A 27,435-nucleotide genomic window follows, 5' to 3' on the forward strand; every position below is an offset into this window, starting at 1 on the left:
TGACACTTGATCTCAGTTCAGGTCATGATCTCATGGTTCATTGGTTCAAGCCCCGCATTGGCTCTGGGTTGACAGCATGGAGCATACTTGGAATTCTCCCTCTCACTCTCTCTGTCCCTCCCCAGTTTATGCCCTCTCTCTCTCTCTCTCAAAATAAATAAATAAACTTATTTTTTTAAAAAGACAAGAACATTTATGTGCTTTCATTTTCATTTTCAACTTTTCTAAAATTTCAGGAAATTTTTCCTCAGTTTCTGAAAGCATTTACATTTTTTGAATGGATTTGCTTCTTCTGGAAGACCCATTATCCTTGGGTTGATCATGTTTGACAACTTTCCATACCTATAGGCTTTAATTACTTTTTCTTATCTTTTGCCGTCATTCTGAACATACTAATTTTTCCTATTTGTCAGTAAAGTGTTTTTCCCTTGTATGTTCTTTCCCTTTCTGCATCAAAGGCATTTACTAATTCGGTAATACTGAAACATTGGCCATATATTTGTTCCCTGACTCCTCAAATTTCGTTTTCATCCCGTCCTTTTGTTTTATGTTTTTATCTTTGAGATATTAAGTAGAATCATGCTTTCTATTACAATTTTACATGTAGATTGCCCATTCTTTTTCTTCTAAAATAAAGCTTATGATATTTTTCACCTGGCTCATTTTTAACATGAACAGTTTGGTCCACACTTTTTCATCCCACTGATGTTTTTTGTGTAACTTCATTACAAATGTTTGCTATCTCCTCTTACCTGACTTCTCCTTCTCTCCAAGCTGCAGATACCCTCAGTGCATGTTCTCTGAATGTTTGAGAGAAGGGGATTACAAATTGTGCTGAAACAGGAATCCGCTGGGATTAGGTAAAACCTAATCACATGCACTTACTTGTACCTTGTATATCATCTTCTATAACCCAAGTGACTAGGGGTCACTTGGGGTATGGGATATCCATGCCATAATGTATTCAGGCTTTTAATAGCACCTATGGATTTGGTCCAGAATTTAGAGTCTTGGCATTTGTCCAAGAGAGGCTGCCTAAGTAGCTTTAACCCTAATCCTCCCTGGCTTTTCTTTTCTCTTCTCTTCTCTTCGTTTCTTTTCTTTTCTTTTTTTTTCATTTCTTTTCTTCCTTCCTTCCTTCCTTTCTTTCTTTGATCTTCCTATCTTTCTGTCTTTATTTCTTAATTTATTCTTTTTTTATTTTTTAAAAATTTATTTTATTTATTTTAAAATATTTATTTTAAAACATATTTATTTATTTATCTATCTATCTATCTATCTATTTTGAGAGAGAGACCAAGAGAGCATGAGTGGGGAGGGGGAGAGAGAGAATCCCAAGCAGGCTCCACTCTGTTGGTGCAGAGCCTGACGTAGCGCTTGAACCCACAAATGGTGAGGTCATGACCTGAGCTGAATTCAAGATTCAGATGTTTAACTGGCTGTGCCACTGAGCCACCCCCACTCTGGCTTTTCCAGAAGTCTTTTCAAATCCTCCATAAGCATAAATGGATAGTGAGATTGGCAATTTGATTCTAGCCCCAGGTGTTGAGTCTACAGTGGGTTGGAGATATTTTAGCAGGTTCCTCTCCTTACCACCACAGAAATCTCTTTCTTTTTCTCTTACAGTTAACTAAATTCTTATTTATGCATTGGATCTTACCTCTGGGTAAGATCTGTTTGGAATGTTTCTGCTTTTTCTCTCTGCTTTTCTCCTGGCAGGAAAACCAAAACCAGAATGTCAACCAGAATGTTTGCTTTTTTCTGAGGTTCTGGGTCCTCTTTGAGCTGGCTCTACACTTTCTCATTATGCTCTTGCCAACCGTGCATTTCTAGTTGGATTTTTTTTTAAGGATTTTGTGAAATCACATATCTCCCCCGTGTTTCTTACTGGTCTGTCAGAAGTAGCTAAACCAAGGTGTGCCTTGGAGAATATTTTTAAAAGCCTTCTCTTTCTCTATCACCTCTTGGCTTGATCGCGTCTGTTGCTTTTGTGAAATTGTTTTTTGTTTGTCTGTTGGCTGGTAGGTTTCCTTTTGTGTTCAGCCTATTTGGGCTCATATGTTTAGGTTTGGAGGCAGTGATATGTTAAGGTTTATCATAACTGTATTATCTTGGAGATTTGTATTTAGTCTTGCTCAGTCTTTTCTAAAGTAGTTGTTCTTCCACTCAGTTATATTACTTTTTTGTTCTTTTGGATCATTTCCACATATATTTGGTCCAGAACGATGTTGGTGGTTGTGATTTGCATGGCCTGGGCAACCGTAACTATAATTGACTTTGGCATGAAGGTAATGTTAGTGAGGCGCCTGAGATCTGCTTCCAAGCCCTGGTGCTGTTCTAGTTGAGCATGATTTGAATCTGGGGAAGAGCTCTTCCGTGAAGTTAAAATTGCTTTTCTGAAATATACCCTCTTTCTTTGAGTCAATAAGAAATATGGAGCCACAACAAAAGTTCAGGAACATTGTTTGGTGAAGCATGTCTTTTTTTTTTTAAGTTTATGTATTTATTTTTGAGAGAGAGAGAGCTCAAACTGAGGAGGAACAGAGAGAGAAAGAGACAGAGAGAGAGAGAGAGAGAGAGAGAGAGAGAGAGAATCTGAAGCAGGCTCCAGGCTCTGAGCTGTCAGCACAGAGCCCAAAATGGGGCTTGAACTCCTGAGCTGTTGAGATCATGACCTGAGCTGAAGTTGGACACTTAACTGACTGAGCCACCCAGGTGCCCCAAGGTGCTTACCTTAAAAGGACTTCTGGAACCAGCTGAGAGCTACATCCAGAACCTCCCAATTTTGTCAACCATTTTTTCTTAACTCTTCAACATTTGTCTTTGACTCACTTCTTTCAGATGTAATGTGGGATTCATGGTTGGCAGCCTGCACTGTAGACTGGAATCACCCGGGAAGTTTTAAAAACAATAGGTGCCCAGATCCTAGCACCAGAAATGTGGTTTCAATTTGTCTGGGGTGGAACTCTGACAGTGGTATTTTTAAAAGCTCCTAGGGGTGTTTCATGTGCAGCCAGAGTTGAGAACCATTGTAACAGAAAATCAATCAGGAAGAATACCCATTTTTAAGGAGTGAAACTATGGGAATACCAGCTTAACACTATAACACCTCAGGATAAATGAAAGTAAATTATTTTTCCTTCACCTGGAGCCACATGAGACATTACATTGATCTAAACTATTGTCCAATGTAGTAATTGGATAAAAGCACCTACTTCTGGGGAAAGGAAAGCAAGCTGTCCTTTGAAATTTGAATGGAAAATATTAAAATCTTATTTTTACAGTCAGCTCTATTTAAAGTAATTTACTCTATCAGAATTCCTGAAAGGTAAAGTTCTTCACTGACTGTTGAACAGAAAGCTTGGTTTCAGATTTGCTTGAAATTCGCTATCACTGTGAAGAAAGAGTTCAAAGTTAAATGCATATTTTAAATCCCTAACATTACATAGAAAAAAAAAACAACAAAGACATTTAGATTTATGTTCAGAGATTATCCATTTGTGTGAGGCTAGAGAGAAGGATATAGTCTACATTTATCAGTTAACCTGATGTGCTACTAGAAAGTTACCTTGGGAATGCTTTATCCATTTGAGGTTTTGTTTGTTTGCTTGTTTGTTTTAATCTGGGCAGCAAATTAAGCATTCCAACTTTTGTTCTGCTGAGACCCATTGCCCTTTACCAGACTAGAACAAAAAGGATGGATTTTCAGTCAGGTTCTGTCTCACTCATGTGGAAAGCTTCATCTTTTAGAAATATTCCAGTGCCGGTAGACCTGATCAGATCGGTGACTCCCCACATGTTCTAAGACTTCCAAAGGGAGATATCCCATTAACTACGAAAGCTGTCCTATTAGCCACCTATACCCACCACAGATGCCTGGAGACAGACAATATCATGTTAAATTTATAGATATTACTTAGCCAAGAAATATAGCAAGATATAGACATGGCATCAGATGGTTTTGGGAACTTAGGAATTTACTCTGTTTTAAAGAAAGAGAGAGGAAAAAGGGGAGTAAGGAAGGAAGAAAAATAATTTAGTTTATCAAACTTTTTCTGAAGTCAGATTTGTAATTCATGTTGCTCCATGGATAATTAGGCTTAATAAATTATAAGCATTATAGGTACATCTAGTTTCAAGAAATTAAAAAGAAAAATGACATTTGAAACAATCTATTCTCCACATTTTGCTATATATATTTTTAGTACTTACACAAAGTTAAGTGATTCATCATCAGTTGACATCATATATTTTCTAGGTATCATCCATTAGTTTAAAAATGTGAGTAATCTCCACACTATCAAATCTCTCTGTGGGTTATTTTTGGTTTATATGTTATTGAATGGTTAAACTTTCAGGCAGGATAGAATCATCAAATACCTTTCAATAATGTTTGCCTTAAGAGAGTAAAATATTGAAATAGAAAAATAGGTTTGCTTCTGTCCATGTGTTTTTTAATCAATCATGTACATTTCACAACCTGTTGAGATGGGAGTGAAGCTAACACTTATAAAGCAGCCAAAATAGGATGACATTCACCTTCTTGGGCCAAATAGTTGTGATTCTCTCTCCATATTTGTCTTAGTATTAGAGACCCAATGCCAAAATATAACATATTTCCTTTACGTCATTTTTCTTTCCATGCAAAATTCATTCTTTTTTGAATCATTCATTCTCTTTACATTTTATATACATCTAGTACATACCAGCTACTGTAGTGGAGAGCTAGGAAAGAATCTGTCAATGTGGAGAAGGCAGAATCGTGAGAGAAATGGGAATTAAACAAATAAAGACACAAATGTGTAATATAAAACTTGAATAATGCTGTGAGAGAAGATTACCAGTTTTTAGGAAGCATTTGGAAGACATTATCTCAAGTGGAAGTCTGGGAAAGCTTATAGGAGGAAGTGATATTTGAGCACAGATCTAAAAATCAAAGAAACATTCATTTAATCATTACCCTCTCAGACAGATAAATGAGATCTGACAAATTTTTGACATAAAAGAGGATCTGCATGGGGAATTAAAGGACCTGAAAGAAAGCTCGTGTGGGTGGTGGGCAAAGAGCAAGAGAAAGAAGTATTAGGGACAATGAGAGCTTATGGAACAATCCAGAAATAGAATGAAAATTTACTTTTATTTAGGGGAGGTGACAGAGATGGATCAAAAAGTGATATTTTGTTGTTAGAATTGCCTAAATTTACTTTGAAAACTTCACAGCTTAATTTTTTTTGCCCCTATTTTTAAAAGATCTTGAACAGTTGACCCTTAAAACAATGCAGGGGGTTAAGGGTACTGACACACACATGCAACCAAAAATTCATGAATAATGTTGATCTCCCCAAAATGTAACTTCTAATCTTCTGTTGACTGGAAGCCTTACCAATAGCATAAGGAGTTTATTCACACATATTTGGTATGTTATATGTATTATATAGTATATGTTCACAATAAAGTAAAAGGAAGCTAGAGAAAATAAAATTACTAAAAAATTACAAGGAAGAGAAAACACATTTACTCTACTGTATTTATTGAAACAAAATCCAAGTATAAGTGGACCTGTGAATTTTGAACCCGTTTTGTTGAAGGACAAACTGGATTTCTCTTGTGTATCCCCTTACCAAGTGGTGGTAGTGTGGCAAAGCCTTTGCCACACAAGTCAAATAGTAAAATATAGAGATACGTGTAAGAACAGTTTTTTCTTTGAAAACATTATACATGTATCTATGCATTATTGCTAAATCAAGGTCAGACACATTTTCATTGAAAACATCAGAAAATGTGTAAGTATTTACATTTGAAGATCTCATATGATATCCTTTATATTATCGTAACCACATTCTAATTTACCTTTACAACACATACTGATTTAAATATTATACAACTCATCTTGCTTCTAGTAATTTGGAAACATAAGTTCTAAGAGTTTGTATTGGCTTTCTATTTATCTCTCCCTGCGCTTCATCGTAACACTAAACTGAAACATCTACTGACGTCTGTCTTATGTAATTTATCATCTCCAGGATAAACCATTTTTCAAAAAATTGTTGAAGTTGCCAAAGAAAAACTAATGTCTAGGAATGAAAATATGGTAGCATGGCTGCCCTCAGGTAGTATGCACTGCCCTCGGTGCAGAGTAGGGCTTGGAAAGCAAAAGTCTTAAGTTTTTTTTCTTTTTTAAATTCCCATAGTATTTTTCTATAAAGTTTCTAGAATGGTATACTCTCACGCTGAAGGTAATTTTAGGATTCCACCCTGTTTAAGTCTTGAAACTGTTGATGAAGAACTAATGAACACATACTTGCTGGGCACTTTCTTTTAGTCCATCACAGTGTTAAGTGGTTGGAAAGAAGTATGTTATGATTACTGCCCTCCGTCAACTTGCAATTTAAGTAGAAAAGTGCCCTCACAGATTTTTAGGATTAGACGTAATGAAAGGCCAAATGGAATGGAGATAAGAATGGGTACCTCCGTGGCTCAGTCGGTTAGGTGTTGGACTCTTGGTTTTAACTCAGGTCTTGATCTCACAGTTCATGAGTTCGATTCCCATATCAGGCTCTGTGCTGACAGTGTGAAGTCTACTTGGGATTCTTTATCTCCCTCTCTCTGCCCTATGCTCTCCCTCTCTTTCTCTCAAAAATAAATAAAAAACTTAAAAACAAAAAACAAAAAGAAAAAATGCAGTTGTGAGGTCTAGGTAAAAGCAAGTTGGGTTCATTAAGAAACATGTGTGGCTTTTTTATACTTGAAATAGACCTAGAGAATTGGGCAGACCTTGGCAGGCAGTGAGAAAGAGTGAGAACACAGCATATCTGTGAATCAATTCCTTGTACAAAGTTGAGGAAACAGAGTGTGTGGAACTCTGGGAGGAAGCACTGCCCAGACCAGAGGAAGATGCATACTGAAAAGTGATTAGGAACCAGGTTGGGTAAAGGAAGGGTCTGATGATAAGAATATGGTGATACTGTGAGTAAACCTGCAGAGCATGTTGTTATGTACATTGCAGATTCGGGGGCAAGACTAACGAGAAATGGAGACAGGAAGAGTATCATTTTAGAAAACGAAGTTTGTGTTGGATCACAAAAACCATAGTATATGCCAGTGTATATGTATATGTACATGTATATGTATATATACATAGGACATTGGTAGTCTATTATATACTTGGAGCAGCTCAGTGCTATGCTCACAGCTGAGCTTTGAGAGGCAGGATTTTGTGGTATTCATAAATGTAGTATCTAAAGACCCCCTGGGTTTAAATTCTTGATCAACCAACCTTTGTGATATTAGCCAAGGCCATTTTAAACTCTGTGTTTGCTGTTGTGAGCATTAATGAGATATTATACGTAAACAGGTACAATGTTTGGAGCACGATAAAGTCTATATAAATATTACCTACTATTAAGCTAGCAGCAACATTTAAGTAAATAGATATGAATATATTTAATGAATAAAAAATCAGATCTGATAGTAGAGGCAAGAAAAGGTCAACATCTAAGATAATGACTTTGCACTTGGAAATACTGTAGGTGGTAAAAGTAACATGATTGATAACTGAATTTTGCTCCAAATTGGTAAGTAACATAGATGAATGACTTTTGTTCCCTACTTCACCTATAAGAGATGTAGAACCACTTTTTGAAGTTTCTTAAAATTCTAACTTATGAGGTTTGTTGATGCTGGAGATTTATAAGAGAGTGCCTGTCTCTAGGGCTTAAAAAAATACTACATTCTCAGAGTACCTAGAAAGCATTTAAAAGACAGATTGTGGGAAATGGAAGGGTTGTTGGAATCAGCATGACAGACAAGAGTTAGTCTTATAATCTCAGGAGAGAGTCAAACTCACAACCCGTGTGCTTGATGTCACTTGCATCAAAAGTCTAGAAAATATTATTAAAAGAGTAATTTATGGAAATAAAAAAGAGAAGAGAGCGCAGTGATCACTAGAGCCTAGAAAGCCTAGATTCTGTACAAAGTCAGGTTCATTTCAGCTGCTTTCTTTCACGCTATCAGGGAAAAACAGATTCAAGGCATTTTTACAATATTTGCCCCCATTCTTTGTAGACAAGGTACAAATAAATAATATAGGTACACATACTGGATATATGGACTACCAAATGGATCAGTAATTGGTTGAAATGGTTTGAAATTCCTTTCAAATACTTGATAGAGAAGAGTAGAAATTACTGGTTTGAAGAAGCCCTGGCATTCAAAGTAAAAGATGGAAGCTACAAGCAAAGGGAACTCTACTAAATTTAAGAGAAACATGTATAACTGAGTCATCTAACCGTGAGTGGATTCCCATTGCTGATTATGGTTTGTTTGTTTGGTTGGTTGGTTGTTTGGTTTTCCATTTGCTGATGATGTTTAAACAGAATGGACAGGGGCGCCTGGGTGGCTCAGTCGGTTGAGCTTCCGACTTCGCCTCAGGTCATGATCTCATGGTCTGTGAGTTTGAGCCCCGCGTTGGGCTCTGTTCTGACAGCTCAGAGCCTGGAGCCTGCTTCAGATTCTGTCTCCCTCTCTCTCTGACCCTCCCCTGTTCATGCTCTGTCTCTCTCTGCCTCAAAAATAAATAAACGTTAAAAAAAAATTAAAAAAAATAAAAAAAAATAAACAGAATGGACAGCTGGGGATCTGGAAATCACAGAGAATGTGGCATGAATGTTTGCTGTTTTTGCCTGCCCAGTGTGCACAGTCCATATTCCTGCACAGTGATAAAGTTTTGCATTAAGAGACTAATCTACCTTTGTTGGAAAAGGTTTAGAGAGTCTGCTAATAGAATGTCTTCCTCTCCTGGCTAAGTGGGCAACTTGATGTAGATCTTTCAGAATTTATTTACAAGTTGAGCTGTCACAGATGGGATCTTACTCTTCCCTTGAGACCGACACAATGGAAACTACCTGTGAGTTCCCCAAACTCTGTTGGGAGTTGCTCCAGTTTCACTTCTTCCAAGGAAGCGTCTTTTCACTGTCAATTCTCAGAGATCCTTCTCACTTTTATAATCACTTCATAATATTGCAAAACTCTCCAGATTTGCTTTCTGTTGTTTAAAACCAGAGAATCTTGGTGAATACACAAGTGTCAAGCTGTACATTCATTATCGAACTAAATCACTGTTAAAAAATATCTTTGCATCCAGAATGCCCATGATTCTCTGATTTAGAAAAATCTTTGTCCCTTTTTAATAGGAAAAAAAAATGATAGTGGAACAGAGGAACTAGAAAATTGTTGACAGGGTGAAAAATCACAGCTGTATTTTCTTCTGATTGTGAAATTTTAGGGAATTAGTCATAATGACCTGCTATCCAGGGTTTTGAGATTTTTATTTATGTAAAGCTTTCTCTTTGGTTCCAGTGTCCTGCACTTGTTCTGTATTCGATCTTGACATCTGATCTTTAGAAATGATCGAAAGGCCTAACCCAGTGATTTCATGAAATCTGACATTATCTCTATCAATGTCAGTTTCAACAAGCAGTCACATTTACCTCGCAGGCCAGGGGGACCCTGTCACTCAGGAAAATAAATAGGATTTCCTACCTCAAGGAGATTGAATTAATCCCCTGGACCAAATAGTGAAGAATTCACTCAACAGGAGGCTGTCCTTTCTCCTTTTGTCAGATCTATAAGATTGTCTTCATGTATTTACATAAGTCATCTGGATGGTTATTGGACATAAGTCAATGGAGTAGACTGCGTATAAGAAATATAAAACAATCTTTGAAAGAATATGCCTTTGGTGTCTACTTTTTCTGTCCTCCACTTGGCTAAACCACGCTCTGTTACTGACTGTCGCTGGAAGTGTTAGGTCTTCAGTTATCTGACCTCGCCCATCTGTACCTCTCCTGTTTTCTGGGAATCATCTTAACTTCTGCCAATTCTCTCCTTAATCTCTTTTCTATGTTGGTGCCCGTCAGGGATAGATCTTTAATCATCTCTCTGATTTTTTGTGTATGTGAATTGGACAAATCAAGTGTTCTCACTTGGAAAAAAATATGGAATATATTCTATTTCCTCATGGTTTTCTTTTTCTTTATCTTTTTTTTTTTGTTTGTTTCCTTGCTTGCCAGAAAGTTATATGTCTTACTCTCCTGTAATTCTTGTAATCTCTCTTAAATCTTTAATTAATTTTTCTTTCTTATTTCAAGTATGAACTCTTCTGTTGCCTATGTTAAAATCTTAAGCTTCTGACTGTCTTTCTGGGTTGTTTCTTTTTTGACATTTTAAAAGAAGCACTATTTATTTTTTTAAATTTTTTAATGTTTATTCATTTTTGATAGAGAGAGTGCAAGTGGGGGAGGCGCACAGAGAGAGGGAGACACAAAATCTGAAGCAGGCTCCAGGATCCAAGCTGTCAGCACAGAGCCCAACGTGGGGCTCAAATTTACAGACAGCGAGATCATGACCTGTGCCAAAGTTGGATGCTTACCCAACTGAGCCACCCAGGTGCACTATGATTACTGTAACTTTGTAAAAAGTCTTGAAATAAGGCAGGGTTAGTCTGTAACTTTGTGCTTTTTCTTCCCAAAGTTATTTTGGCCATTCTAGGTCTTGTACATTTCCATGTGAATTATAGAAAAAGTTTTTAAATTTCTTCTATAAAAACCCACTTTGATTTTGATTGGGTTGGCATTTAATGTATAGGTCACTTTGGGGAGAATTGGTATCTAGACAACTCTGAGTCCTTCCAGCTCATGAAAATGGTATGTTACTCTATTTATTTCTTTAAAATTGCTCTCAGGAATATTTTATAATTTTTAGCCTATATAAATCCTGCATATAATCTGTGTGATATACATCTAAGTGTAATCATTTTTTTTGGGTGCTGCTATAAAGGTTTTTTTTTTAAGACTTAATTTTTTAGAGTAAAGTAAAATTTTTAGAGTAAATAAAATTAAGGGGGAGATACACAGGGATGCCTGGGTGACTCAGTCAGTTAAGCATCCGACTTTGGCTTAGGTCATGATCTCACATTCTTGGGTCGAGTCTCGCGTTGGGCTCTGTGCTGACAGCTCAGAGCCTGGAGCCTGCTTCGGATTCTGTCTCCCTGTCTCTCTGTCCCTCCCCTGCTGGTTCTCTCTCTGTCTCTCTCTCTCACTCTTTCTCTCTCTGTCTCTCCCACTCTCTCTCAAAAATAAATAATAAACATTAAAAAAACAGAGGGAGATATACAGATTGCACCTACCTCAAATCATGCATAACTTCACCCACTATGAACATCACCCACTGAATGGTATATTTGTTATAGTTGATGAACCTACGTTGACATTATAATTACCCAAAGTCCATTGTTAACTTTAGAATTCAGTCTTGGTATTTTACATTCTGTGAGTTTGGAAAAATGTATAATGACATGTATCAATCATTATGATATCAGACAGAGAATTTTCACTCTCCAAAAATCCTCTGTGCTCTACCTTCCTCCTCTTCAACCACTGGCAACCAGTACTCTATTGCCCTCTCCATAGTTCTGCCTTTTCCAGAATGTCACATAATTGGAATCATATAGTATGTACCCTTTTCAGATTGGCTTCTTTCACTTAGTAATATGCATTTAGGTTTCCTCAATATCTTTTTTTTTATTAAAACAAATTTTTTAATGTATATTTATTTTTGAGAGGTAGAGAGACAGAGTGCAAGCACGGGAGGGGCCGAGAGAGGGAGACCCAGAATCCAAAGCAGGCCCCAGGCTCTAAGCTGTCAGCACAGAGCCTGACGTGGGGCTTGAACTCACGAACTGCGAGATCATGACCTGAGCTGAAGTCGGATGCCCAACCAACTGAGCCACCCAGGGACCCCTTCCTCCATGTCTTTCCATGAGTCGATAGCTCATTTCTTTTTAGCAATGGCTGATCTTCTTTTTTTTTTTAAATTTTTTTTTTTCAACGTTTTTTATTTATTTTTGGGACAGAGAGAGACAGAGCATGAACGGGGGAGGGGCAGAGAGAGAGGGAGACACAGAATCGGAAACAGGCTCCAGGCTCGGAGCCATCAGCCCAGAGCCTGACGCGGGGCTCGAACTCACGGACCGCGAGATCGTGACCTGGCTGAAGCCGGACGCTTAACCGACTGCGCCACCCAGGCACCCCAGCAATGGATGATCTTCTGTTGTCTGGATATATCACTTACTGAAGGATGCCTAAGCAGCTTCCAAGCTTGGGCAATGATGAATAAAGCTGCTGTAAGCATCCTTGGGCATGCTTTTCTGTACACGTAAATTTTCAACTCCTTTGGGTAAATACCAAGGAGCACATTTGCCAGATCATATGATAAGAGTATATTTCGTTTTGTAGGAAACTACCAAACCTGTCTTCCAAAGAGACTCTACCATTTTGCATTCCTACTACCAGTGAACTAGAGTTCCTTTGTTCCACTTCCTCACCAGCATTTGCTATTGTAAGTGGTCCAAATTTGGGCCGTTCTAGTAGGTGTGTGGTGGCATCTCATTGTTTTAATTTGCATTTCTTCATTGATACGTAAAGTAGAGCATCTTCTTGTTTGTGTATTTGCCATGTGTGTATCTTCTTCGATGTTGTGTTTCTTAAGACTTTTGGCCCATTTTTTAATCCCGTTGGTTGTTCTCTTCTTGTTGAACTTCAAGAATTCTTTTTATATTTTAGCTAAGGGTCCTTTCTCAGATGTGTCTTTTAAAATCATTTCCTTCTAGTCTGTGGCTTGTTTTCTAATTCTCTTGACATTGTCCTTTGCAAAGCAGAAGTTTTTAATTTTAATAAAATCTAGCTTGTCAATTATTTCATTCATAGATTGTGCCTTTGGTGTCATATATGTGATTTCATTGCCAGTATTTTTTTTTTTTAATTTCATATTCCACCAGTTCAATGCCGATATATTGGAACCTGATTGAGTTTTGTGTTTTGGCTTTGTATTCTGAAAACATGCTAGACTCATGAATTAATCCTGGCCGCTTTTGTATAGATTCTTTGAATTTTCTGCAAAGACTTTTGTGTCATCTTCAGAGATGGGTTTACATCTCTCTTTCCAATATGTATGATTTTTATTACTTTTTATTGCACTACCTGGGACTCTCAGTACAGTGTGGAATAGGGGCAATAAAAGAAGATATTCTTATCTTGATCCCAATTTTAGAGGGGAAGTATTGAGTGTTTTACCACTAAGTGTAATGTTAGTTGTAGTTTTTTGTTTAATGCTGATTAAGCCAAGACTTTTTTCCTATTTCTACTTTGCTGAACAATTTTTTCTTGTAAAAAGATGTTGAATTTTGTCATGTGCTTTTCTTTATCTATTGAGACTGTCATATAGCTTTTCTTTTTTAATATAGTAAATATTTATTGATTTTTGAATGTTGCTTCTAAGTTTGATTTGGTACTATTTTGTTGAGTAATTTCTATATCTTTGTTTATACTAGGTCGATAATCAAAAGCATTTATTGGGTTTTGGTATTAAGGTAAGTTGCCTTTATTGACTTTGGGAGAGTGTTTATTTCTTCTATTGTTTGGAGAAGATTGTATAGAATTGGCATAATTTTTTTTTTTCTTCAGTGTTCCATCAGTTTCAGCAGTGAAACCATTTGGGTCTTGAGTTGTCTTTGTAAACTTAGCCAGTGGCTGCTGTTCATCTCCCATAGTCATTATTGTGTGTAAACTGCCCATCTTCTTGAACTTCCCTGGTGCCATTTGGTAGGGAGATCCTCTTCAAGTATTGGAATGCCCTTTGTTAGCAGCCCTAGAGACTTCACCATCTCATGCTAGCCCACACTTAGTTTGGCAATATGTTTTTATTAAAATTTTTTAATGTTTATTTATTTTTGAGAGAGAGAGAGGAGAGAGAGAGTGCAAGCAGGGGTGGAACAGAGAGAGGGAGACACACAATCAGAAGCAGGCTCCAGGCTCTGAGCTGTTAACACAGAGCCCGACACAGGGCTCAAACCCACGGACCGTGAGATCATGACCTGAGCTGAAGTCAGAAGCTTAACCGACTGAGCCACCCAGGCACCCCTGGTTTGGCAAAATGTTTATTTAAAAAAAACCCTCAGTCTTCTTACTGGCTTATGTGTCACTTGGCAGCATCTCTCTATTTCTAGGTGACACTTCATTTCTTCTGGCAGGTATCTGTCTCCCTGTCTCAGGATAGTCATTTTCTCTGTGATTTCACGTCTCTGGAGATTTCAAGAAAAGTATTTAACTTGCAATTTGTCAATTTTTCTCTCATTGTAGTGGTGGGAGCAATGCTCTTTGCAGGTCTAAACTGAAATTTTTTATATCTCTGAAATGAAACTGGTAACCCAATACTCTGAATTGCTAATATTGTTTCATTACAAGATCACCAGAACGTCAAAAACATTTTTTGAATCACATGCAGAAAAAACATTTTGGCTCAAATATATATTAATACAGAATATTTATCAGAAGCATTGTGTTCTACATTAAGAAACGTATCCGTATTCATGTTTGCTAATACAAGTTTTCAGAATTGTGTAGTGGCGAATCTGTGGATACTTGTATGTACACTACAGAAGCAACTAGAGAATTCCAATGACGTAAAATACAAAACTTAACTTGAAATTAAATAGGACAAAATTTTTTATTAGAAGCTTGAATACTTTGATTATGTCACATAAATTATTTTCTACCTGTATGTGGGAAGAATGTTGATGGTACCTGAGCTTTAAAATTTGTGTTTTGGAATAGTTCTAGAATGTTAGAGAAAAGACAAATGCAAGTCTTAATGTTTTATTTTTAAATCATTGATTGTTGTTCATAGTAAGGACTCTCTCATGGTGGATTTTTTTTTTTTTTTTTTTTGGTCTGAAGCAATAGAAACACAGAATGTATAGATCTCTCACTTAATGGCAGAGTTATTCATGATGTTCTTATTCTGAATAGTGCAAAGAAATAACATAACGCCATTAACATTTAAATCACTTTGTGAACATAACTTTCTTTTATTTTAGAAAGAAAAAGCTAAAAAAAAAGCCTATTTTTAATCACCTTGACCTGAGATTTGAAACTGAATTTGGATTACCTTAATTGAGATGTAGAAAATTGAGAAAACAATGACACAATTCAGAAAATTATGGTCAGTGTAATCAAAGTGTTTATTTTAGATCCTCAAGCTATGTGTTAAAATTCTCATTAAGCTTTTCCTCTCCCATTGGAAAAGTTGATAAGAATACCACTGATTTCATCTATAATGCAAAATAATTAATACTAAAGAACATAATTATTTATGTTTAAATTAGAAAAATTTATTTTCAAACAGCAAAAGTAGGTGGAAGGAACTGTGTAATATCACCAAAAAGTATTTACAGAAAGGAAGCTGCATACACAATATCTCTCTTCTGAGTTTGTTGTTGTTGTTGTTGCTGTTGTTGTGAGAAGTAAGTAGTGGAAAAGTATGAGAGGGTATTTTCAAAGTTCAAATTTTCCAAAGGCTAATTTCAGATCAACTTTTCTCATATAGTTTTAGATGGACTTATTGTTGAAAAAAGATCTCTGACAAATGCCTCCCCTAACCGCTTCCCCTCACCTCATGATGAAATGAAAATCGGAACATGCTTGAAGCCAGAGAAAATGTATACAAATCAACATAGTTCATACTCTGAATCATTTTTCATTCATTTTCATTGTGAAAAATTTGATACCTTTCTGTAGCAAAGCATTTAACAGCAAGGTTTTGTTTAGTTAATAAGAATTTTGTGGAAATTTGAAACAAATTAACTGTTAACTGAATGGTCAGAGAGCATCTTGGAAAAAATGTATTCAGGCGTTAAGTTTTGATATCTTTAAAGCTTAATATAAGAGCCTGATAAGGCAAATTATTTTCAAAAAAATTTATTTTTATTTTTGAGAGGGAGAGAAAGAGAGAGAGAGAGAGAGACAGAGTGTCGAGGGGAAGGAGTAGAGAGAGAGGGAGACACAGAATGGAAACAGACTACAGGCTCTGAGCTGTCAGCACAGAGCTTGACGCAGGGCTCAAACTCGTGAACAGCGAGATCATGACCTGAGCCAAAGTTGGATGCTTAACTGACTGAGCCACCCAGCCACCCCCTGATAAGGCAAATTATTAATTCATCCTGATATAATTTAAGCCAAATTATATGCTCTATAGGTAAATGCAGATAGTAGTATGAAAAAGTTAGGACTTTTTAATTCTTTCGTGAATAAGGAAACACTAATGATTTTTCAGCAGGTAAGTGATGTGATGAAAGAGCCGTTTGTAAGAGTCAGCCTGGTGTGCAGGGTGGTTTGGGGGCTGTTTAAACATAAGAGGTTCGAGAAAAATTGGTTGACATGTTTCAAAAGTTCTAAAGAAGTTCAGTAGTATAGGGGTTAACAAATGACCTTTAGATCAGTCACTCACCTGTGAAAGTATAATTTCAGTAGAGTGATCTGGTTGGAGATAAGGACATATGGGGGTTAAAATTTCCCTTGTATCCTCCAAGTAATAAGTTAACATTAATGTGGGAGAAAGAACAGGTATATAACTAAAACAAGAATATAATGAAAGTGTTCTGTTGAGGCTGGCCAGAAGGGCATCAGCTTTGCTGGGATCAACTTAGATATTTTAAAGTAAACAATGGAGTCTTAGAGACTGAACAAGATGAAGACTGGTAGGTGATATATATATACATACATACACACATATACACATGCATTCATGTGTACATACACACATATATACATATATAAATATACACATACATACACACATACATACATATATACACATACACAAATGTGCACATGCACAAATACATACACACATGCATGCATACATATACACATATATACACATCTGTACATACACAAATGCACACATACACACTTGCATACACATGTGCATACATACACACACACATATATATATACATATACCCATGCACACCTGCACACACATTCATACACATGCATGGACATACAGACACATACATATAGCTGACCCTTGAACAACATGGGTTAAAATATCATGGGTCCACATTTACACTGATTTTTTTGAAATAAATACAGCACAATACTGTAAAAGTATTTTCTCCTTCTTATGATTTTAACACTTTATTCTAGCTTACTTAATTGTAAGATTCCAATATATAGTACATATAACATACAGAGTATGTGTTAACTATTTATGTTATCAATAAAGCTTCTAGTCAGCAATAGGATGTTAGTAGTTCAGTTTGGGGGAGTCAAAAGTTACATGTGGATTTTTAGCTGTGGGGGTTCAGCATCCCTAACCCCTGCATTGTTCAAGGGTCAACTGTGTGTATTATATATTGTGTATAGTAATTATACATATTAATATAGACATATTAAAAATGGAAATACTTGCTAAACATTCAGCTTGGGTCAGCCTTCAGACTAGCATGTTGATGGTGACAGTGAAGATCTAAGAGACATTCACATGGAACTACTCTGCGGCCATCACCGTGCGGAGTGAATTCATAGGCGTGATCTCACTGAATTCGTACAACTACCATATGAGGCAGAAACTATTAGTGTACCCGTGTGGGTAAAAAGGTTACTTAGTTACTTAATTATGTGCACTCTGACATGAAGCTTATGTTTATTTTTGTTTGCTTGTTTTTTCAAGTATTTGTTTAAATTCCAGTTAACACGCAATGTGTTACCAGTTTTAGGCGAGGTGTATGTTTTATTCACCAGAAAACCTGTAGAAATGATCTTAGATTTTCGTTTCCTGACATAAGTAAAACTCAAGCAAAAGACAAGAGTTTTTCTCCCTCCGCAGAGGAAGACCATATGTTTAATCTTATTACTAACTCCTGTACCACTGGCAATAAAAAGACTGAGGGTGACATTAAAATATACGAGCCGAAACTTTCTGCTTCAGTAATCAGACACCCTGAGGTGGAAAGGAGGGTGCAACTATTTTAGATGGAAATGCTAGAGGAAATGAGAAATGGAGAATAGAATGGCATAGAGGGTACTCTCTGGAGGGAAGCTGCAGGTTGCAATCCTGGCTTTGCCATTCCCTGGTTCAGTTAGGCAAGTTTCTGTACTTGTTTAACTTTTTGCATTTTCTCATCTGCAAAATGAAGTCATTGGGCTTGCCTCTAAGGCCTTCCATGTGGTATAATGTCAGGCAGATAGCACAGCACTTCTCTTCAGTATTGACTCTTCAATCTGCATTATTGGTATCATTGTCTTTATTTTAAAGCAGAAAGAAACAAAAATAGAGGAATTACGTCTTCATCTTAATGAGCTGTTGAGGGCTCTCTCTGCCTCTGTTACGGTAATTTCCTTATTTCCTTCTACAATTTAGGATAACCTACAGCCCCTAAAGCATTCTAAGCCTGTGTCTCTCACAACTAGAAGAGCTGAAGGCTGATTGTTAATAAGAAATAATGAGCCACGTTTAGGTAAAATCAGTTGACTTGCCATTACTCACAATTAAAAAATATCTTGGATAGGCAGGGTTGGCACTGGGTGGAAACTGGTCCCATTAGTGCTTGCCTTTTGCTGGGGAATACAAGAAAAATAGTAGTGTTTGGAGTCTAGAGCTTAATTAATTATTTAAACTTGTTGGTTATCATCATTGGAATGGTCATGAAAACCCTTTGGACCTGGTTATTGTCAAAATATAAGGTCAAGATATTTCTCATTTAAGGTTAAATAATAAAGTAATGATTATAAAATGATACCGGATAAATTTAGATCCTAGGTCTTGGGAGTTGATGGTGTCTAACTTACTATAAATATAATATAAATAGAAGCCTCTTATGGTTTTGATTTTAAGAATGTTCATGAATCACAGACACAGAGTGAAAGTAGTATTTCTAGTTTCTGGATTTCAGTAGGAAAAAAGGAACTATAATTTTCATCTTCATAATCATTTTGACACTGCTTTTGAGAAAAATTTATCAGGTAATCTAAGATTTACTAGTTAAATAGAGAGGGTGTGATTTCAAATGAACTTAGAATGTAAAACTGTATTTTAACTACTTTGTTGGTAAGTTCATTGTTAACAGCATTAACTTGTTGTTCTAGCAATTTTTTCTATGATGGTTATTTGTAATTATGCATTGAGGTAAGTAACTCTTGTTTAGAATCATATTTGATGCAAAAATAATGAAAATGTTTTCTATTTATTATGAAATGTGTTAAGCAAACTTTTCTATATCCTCAAATTATATTTTATATGAATATTGGTTTTCATAATAAGTGAAAATAATAAGAAAAATATTATTCAAGGCTTGCTATTGTTAGGCTCCATGGTACATGCCTCGTGTGTAATTGTTTTTTATTATTTATCAATTTTATTGTTTATCAGTTTTTGTCTACTGTCACTTGAAGGAATTGTGACATTTTTATTGTGTTGTAGAGCATAAGCAATGGCACAGAAAAATGGTAACCTTGTTTTTACTTAGTCAAAAGATACATTTTTCTATAGTGGTTTAGACTTCAACCTATTCTAAATTTTGAGCATATGTCCTTTCAAACATTTTTCTTAGCATAAAAAGAAATTGCAGTGATGGAGATGTTGTCCATTGATTTTTTATAGCATTATTTCATAAAATTTTCTTTATAACAAAATTAAAATTCATACTACCCTAATAATTTTAGAGCTACTTAAAAGTCTTATTAAAATATTTATCTTCTAAAAGATTTGTATCCAAAACATACTTACTACTCTTTTCTTTTTATATGAAATTTATTGTCAAATTGGTTTCCATACAACATCCAGTGCTCATCCCAACAGGTGCCCTCCTCAACGCCCATCACCCACCCTCCCCTCCCTCCCACCCCCCATCAACCCTCAGTGTATTCTCAGTGTTTAAGAGTCTCTTATGTTTTGGTTCCCTCTCTAACTTTTATTTTTTCCTTCCCCTCCCCCCATGGTCTTCTGTTAAGTTTCTCAGGATCCACTTAACTCAACAATGAGAAAGCAAAAGATCTAAAAAGCCTATGTGCTATATGATTCCAATTATACAATATTCTGGAAAATATAAAAACATAGATATTGTAAAAACAGAAGTGGTTGCCAGAGACTTAGAGGGAGAGATTGGGGTTGAATAGGTGAATCACAGTTTTGGGGGTTTTTTTTGTTTCTTAAGATGAGAAAATATTCAGTGTGGTATTATAATGGTCAACACGTGACATTATGCATTTGTCAAAACTCATAGAATTTTAAAACACAAAGAATGAACTTTAATATATACAAATTTATAAGATTATTTAAAAGGTGGGGTGGTCCCATGAAGCAATGCAGATCATGACAAGAGACTCTAACTGTATTAAAAATGGGTGAAACAAACTCTCCTATGGGGAAAGGTATAAAACGTGCTGACCAAGTAACTGAGAATATGGGCAGAGTGTCTAAGACTAAAATCAAAAGGAATTGGCACATATATACTGAACTCTAGTTAATTAAGTTGTTTCATACCAATGTACAAGTTAATTCTAATGCTATTATACATGTGTAATAGAATTGAACAATTAAGTAAGTGGATGGTGGATGTTAGGAGCCCGATTTCTCACTGTTGTAGTGGATGTACAGATTAGCAAGAGGAGGAGGCTTGAAATGTCCATGTGGTAATGGATTGGAGTTGGAGAGATCAATAAGAGCTCATATTTAGGTTAACATATATAGAGATTGTTACATAACAAAATGATCATAAAAAGGTGTGTATGCATGGATTAGAATACACACACACATATATTGCTTTGTGCCATTAGCTGGGATACTGTAAAAGCAATGGCACCTCAGTAGCAATGGAGAAACACTTCTGGCCCAGACCTTGGTTTCTAAAAAAAAGGAACCAGGGATCCTTAGAGAATGCCTGATTCTAACACTGGAATAGGGACTATACAAGATGATCTTTGAGCATCTTATAAGTGCCTGAAAATAAGGAAGTAAAATACACACACACACACACACACACACACACACACTGCGTTGATACAGATCTGTCAAGGATAGAAGCCAATTGAAAGAACACCAATGGCCAAGGTAGAAAAATTTGCATCATAAAATAAATTATTATTGTATTATAGCCCAGAATGTAAAATAAATTTTCATGAGTCCTTACTGATATAAAGAAATATTTGAATAGGGACACCTCGGTGGCTCAGTCAGTTAAACGTCCAACTCTTGATTTCATCTCAGGTCATGATCTCACAGTTCGTGGGAAAGAGCCCCATGTTGGGCTCTGTGCTGACAGTATGGAACCTGCTTGAGATCCTCCCTTTCTTTCTGTCCCTTCCCTCACTTTTGTGCCTTGTCCGGTTGGGCGTCCGACTTTGGCTCAGGTCGTGATCTCTCGGTCCGTGAGTTCGAGCCCCGCGTCGGGCTCTGTGCTGGCAGCTCAGAGCCTGGAGCCTGCTTCCGATTCTGTGTCTCCCTCTCTCTCTGACCCTCCCCCATTCACTCTCTGTCTCCAAAATAAATAAACGTTAAAAATAAATAAATAAATAAATAAACATTTTTAAAAAAGAAAAATATATTTGAATAAGCAAATAAGGGGAGGAGAAGACGCAAATCTCCCATGCAGATAATTCCAAATATTTTTGCATAAATATTGCACTATGCTGTGAGGAGGGGAGTATAACTTAGAACTTGTGAAGTGTGAGTGATACAGATGGCTTCCTTCCAAAGAGTATAGTGTGAAAAGGGGAATAAACAAGAGTGATATTACATTGGAGACACCTGACAAAACAACTTCATCCAGCTGATCAAGGTCAACATCAGCAGTGATAAATCATGTTGATAATTTATAAAGCTCATGTGGGATGAAAAAGGCCCTTTACCCCTGTGGTCTTCTTCTCAAAATCCCTAACGACAGCCCAGTCACATGAAAAATACCAGACAAATGCCAATAGTGGAGCATCCTACCAAATACGCGGCCATTATTTCTCAAACCGTCAAGGTCAAAAAAAAAAATAATAATAAGTAGAGTCTGTGACACTGTCACAGCCAAGAGCAACGTAAAGAGACATGATAATGAAATATAATGTGGAATCCTGGAACAGAAAAGAGGCATTATGCAAAACTATGGAAACTGAATAAAGTATGATTGTATGAGTCACGTAGAGCTTTTGTACAAAAGTACCACAACCTGGGGGTCTTAAACAGAAATGTTTTTTTTCATAGTTCTGGAGGCCAGAAGCCCAAGATCAAAGTGCTGGCAGAGTTGGTCCCTATTCAGGGCTATGAGGGGGATTCTCTACCATGACTCTGTTGGCTTGATGATAAACTTTGGGGTCCCTGGGCTTATTGAAACATCAATGTAATCTCTGCTTTCATTTCATACCATGTTTTCCTTAGGTACATGCTTGTTTCTTATTTTCCCCTTGTTTGTTAAGATACTAGTCATGTTGGATTAGGGTTCAACCTAACAACCTCATTTTACAACTTCATTTCCTCTGTAAAGATTCTATCTCTGCAACAGATCATAGATGGATGGATGGATAGATAGGTTGATTGATTGACTGATTGATTTGAGAAAGATAGACACTAAAATAATGCAGTAATGCCTAAATTTCTAAGGACTTATCTAATATCCAATATAATTGAGAGATATGGTTATTTATTGAAATTTCAAGTGATTTTCTTCCATGTGTTCAATTTAATGACTGCCTTTTCTTTATGCATGGCTTTAAAAACAATATGCATATGACATTGAACATATCAATTATATGGTAGATTGGACATCACCCTCTCTGATGAGTAGGGCCCCTTAAGAAAAAATTTGGAGGTGTCAGTCTCATGACCAGCAATTTAGTAATGTAACCGAAATGGAAAATTTAAGCAAAAATGTTTTATGCTTTGTCTTTAGTAGAAAAATGAATCCTCTTGTGTTCCTTTCCCAGAGCCAAAACCAATTACTGAGTAGTTTTGAAACAACTTTCTAGAACAAAATGTAATTATCCCAGCTGGAGTTTCAGGTAATAAAGGCTTTACTGTATCAGCTTTATTTTCCAGAGAAATCTCAGTGGGATTTAGTGTATACAAATTCTTGCTAATTGAAAATACCTTTCTGGTTTGTATTAATAACTTCTTCAAATTTTAGCTCCTAGGCAGTTTACTCCAAGGCCCCCGGTTTACATGGTCTAAAGTCTATTTTTTTTATCCATTGGGTACAAAGAAAGGAACACAGAGGACACAACAAAATGAAGTACCAGTAAAAGCTAACTGCCTGTGGGCAACTTGTGGGTCAATACAGGCTGGGGGGTGATTTTCTGTGTGTGTGCATGTGCTTACAGTATGGTCTGCTTAACCTCTTTATACTTAGGATTTTTCCTCTCAGCTCTATGAGAAAATATAGAATAGAAATTCAAAACCATAAGAAAATCATACCTGGGTTGCTTTAACTGTTAGCACATAGACTCACTTTGGCTCAAGTAAACATTTCACATTTGGTTTGGGAAAAGATCATCAAAGAGAACTTTAACAATGCACTTAATATTTGAAATGACTACTGCATGTGGTTCATTGTGTTTATTTATTCTGATTTTGATCATCCAGGCTTAAGAAAGGAAAATTACTGATTGGGATACTGGCTTATGTTAATTCTTTAGCTATAATGTAACACTTATAAAGTGATCTGTGAGTTGTCTGTAACTTCAGAAATAGAGATTTTAGACTTGATGTTCTTCAATATAATGTTTGTTGCTTAATTTTTGTGGGGAGGAAAAAAGAAACTGTATTGTAGATAATATTGAAAGGGTTGTGCTTTTCTCGTGTCATAATTTATATTTTCTTGATATTCCTTGATTGCTGTTTTAAATGTTTCACGATTTATCATGATGTATGTTCTTCTTCTGTTGTGAAGCGTATCACGGGAGAAAGTATGAGCTTCTGCCAAAATTTCTTTCCAGGAACTTGATTTTTATCAATGGGAACATTTTACTTCTGTTGTTATTGCTTTCTGTTTGTTTGCTTTGTTTTCTTCTCCCTGTGTTGGACAGACACTTAGTGATTTTTATATGCACTAAAAAGTGACTCAAGCAATGATACCCTGTAATGAATGTCCTGTGTAGTTGATGAATTTTCTAATTTATGGAGAATAGCTATGATGGTGTAACTCCAGACTGTCATATGTAACGAATGTGAACCCAGACCCAAGTGTATGTCAAAAACTTCCACTCAGGGGAGCATACTCAAACCTTGACTCCCCAGCAAGCTTCTTGCTATGTTAGAATAGGGATGCTGGCCTTGAAGTCCAATGAATTTTTAACTCACACTCATGTAGTGGCTCTGATGCCCATATCAGCATAATTGTTGGAATGCGTTTGCATATCAGTTGAATAGGGAAAGATAATAACTTATTTGCTTGGGTAGTGGGATAGAAATGAGAGAACATAGGACATATATATATATATGTGCAATGTCCTGTGTTTTGGAGAGATAGTATAGAGTAAATATTAACACTTTAAATGAGACCTGTTTTAAATTCGTTTTACTTTTCATTAACTGTTATTCTTTCAAGTTGCTTCACTTCCTTGAATTTAAGTTTCCTATTTAGGATATGAGGGAAGGGTGAATGTATGAATACTCTGGATGCAATGTTGTCTCTTGGACAACTGCTTTCCTTAGTCAAGTATTAATTGTGTTCAACAAATAGAAGATAGTTTGTTAGGCAAGTTTTAACACAGTTTGAAAAATGGGGTGCCTGGGTGGCTCAGGAGGGTAGGCGACTGACTTGGTTTCGACTCAGGTCATGATCTCGAGGATTGTGAGTTCAAGCCCTATCTTGGGCTCTGTGCTGATAGTGTGGAGACTGCTTAAGGCTCTCTTTCTTTCACTCTCTGCCCCTCCCCTGCTTGAGCTCTCTCTCTCTCTCTCTTAAAATGAATAAACTTTAAAAAAAAACAGCAGAAGAAATAAGAGATCTAGTATTTGTTTTAAATTTTCTATCATGAAGAGTTTTAATACAGCCACTGTGGAAAAAAGCATGGAGGTTCTTCGAATAATTAAAAATAGAATGAACTTATGATTCAGCAATCTCACTTCTGGGTACAAATCCAAGGAAAGAAATTCATTGTCTCAAAAAGATAACTGTATTCCCATGTTCACAGCAGTATTATTTATAATAATCAAGATATGGAATCCAACAAAGTCTTGACAGATCAATGGATACAGAAATTGTGGTAGAACTTGTCTTTTGTTTTATCTCTTTTAAAGGATTTGGTGTCATATTGTTTTTATTTGCATTTTCTGTTGCATAGTGAACTTGAGCATTTAAAAAAAAACATGTCTTTTGGCCATGTGGATTTCCTCCTTAGTGCATTGTTTGTTCAACTTTTCCTACTTTACTATTGTCTTATCTGTGTTTTTAAATTGATGCATGGAAGTTTTAAGATACTCTGTGAGGAAGGGGCATGTATAATGATATATTCAGCGTGAAGAAAAGAAGGAAGACAGAATATAGAGGACAAAACCACACGGTTCTAAAATAAAGTAGCAAGTGTTTAAAATATAAATAATGGGCCACAGACCCTTGCATGACCATCTCCTTAAGCAAATAATCAGAAATATTTTCTCTTAGATATCACACATGGCCCTATGGATGTTCAAAGAGGGAAGATTTAAGCAAACAGACATAAATGAAATTGAACACATTTTTGTCTGTCTTTGATGATTCAAATGTCCCCTGGAATGACCTTACACATATAAATAAGAATTGTTGATTTTGGACTGTGATGGTGGTGAATGGCTGTGTAGGATACATCAGCTTAAGCAGATTGCATTATATAAACTGTGAAAAAATGCAGCCCTGGTGAAATTTTTTAGAGTGTTTAAAGCTCTTTCTTTTCATCTTTATTTTCATTTGAGAAAGCATTTCTTTCTGAAAATATTTGCCTGTGAAGAGTTATCTTTTAATAAAGAAATTAATCTTCTTACTTTTTCCTAAACCTCTTTCACCCATTTTAAAAAACTCTTACTGAGTTATAAAATGCATCTAGTAATGTTCATGTATCACCAGTTTACAGCTCAATGGATTTTCTCAAACCAAACATACTGTGTAACCAGCACTGAGTTCCAGAAATAGATAATTACCAGCACTTCCAAAGCCCCATATGCTCCTTTTCCGTCACTAGTCACTCTCTCACACTCCAGGTAACTGCTTCCTTGATTTCTAATGGCGCAGTTTAGTTTTCTCTTTTGTACTTTATATATATGGGAAGGTAAGTACACACTTTCATAACTTCTTTAAATTGACTCTATGTCTGGAGTTTCGTTCATGTTGTATGTAGCTTTTGATTGTATTCTGACTGTTATATACTGCTATTATGAAATATACCACAATTTATTTATCCATTTCAGTGTCAATTAGACATCCTTAATAGTACATTTTGCCATTTGGGGTATCATAAACCTTGACGCTATAAACATTCTATTCCCTGCACTTTGGTAAACCTGTCTGCATGTTAAGTACAGACCTAAGAATGGAACTGAAGAGGATATGTATCCATATGTTGAACTTCAGTCTGTCCAAATGTATACTTACACCAGGGATATATGAGAGTTCTGATTGTACCACATCCTTCCAAAACCTTGTCATTGCCTGTCCTTTGTCGTATCTTTTCTGACAGAGGTGTATGGTATCTTGTTGTGTTTTTTAGTTGCATTGTCTGCTGCTTAATGAAGTTGGACATTTTTAAAAACAAATCTCTTTCTACCATTTGGGTTTCCTCCTTTGTCAAGTATCTCCTCAACTCCTTTCCTACTTTTGTATTGTGTTATCTCACTTTTTTTTTCTGATACATAGAAGTTTTAATACATTCTGGATGAATCTTTCCTATGATATGCACATTGCAAATATCATCTACATCCTATATGAGCTACATTTTCATTATCTAAGTGGTGTCTTTTATTTTTACCCATTTTTTAAATATTCAACTCAATTCCCACCCCCTTTTTAAAATAAAATCTTCCTTGAACTAATATGATTAAACTTATCTTCCCTTTCACTGATGTCCTAACATCCTGAATCCTCAAAAAGCACAGAAGTCTTCTTTCCCCCCCAAGAAGATAAGCAGCTCAATTCTAGAGATGGGTATACAATAGATGCTAATGAAATGTTTGATGTAATGAATGACCTTGAAAGATGTTGCTGTGACAATTCACAAAATTGTGAATATCTGTTTTATATTAAAACAGATAATATCTGTGTAATATCTGTTTTATATTAATAAGATAAATAACAAGATTTTGATATTTTTCCAGTTAATGGCAAATTCTGATGTGTAGAATTTTTTTTTTTATTTAAATGTGTCATTTTAAATCCTATAACTTTTCTTTTGCCCCCAAAATGGTGACTGTATGGAGACAAAATATCAGTGGTTACTTGATTCCAGAGATTCTCATACTAAGAGGGAGTATTTTAAAAGGTGTATTTTTTTTTCTTATTTTTTTTAAATTTTTTTTAACATTTATTTATTTTTGAGACAGAGAGAGACAGAGCATGAACAGGGGGAGGGCCAGAGAGAGAGGGAG

The sequence above is a fragment of the Panthera uncia genome (assembly GCF_023721935.1).
Source record: "Panthera uncia isolate 11264 chromosome A1 unlocalized genomic scaffold, Puncia_PCG_1.0 HiC_scaffold_17, whole genome shotgun sequence".
Classification (NCBI taxonomy): domain Eukaryota; kingdom Metazoa; phylum Chordata; class Mammalia; order Carnivora; family Felidae; genus Panthera; species Panthera uncia.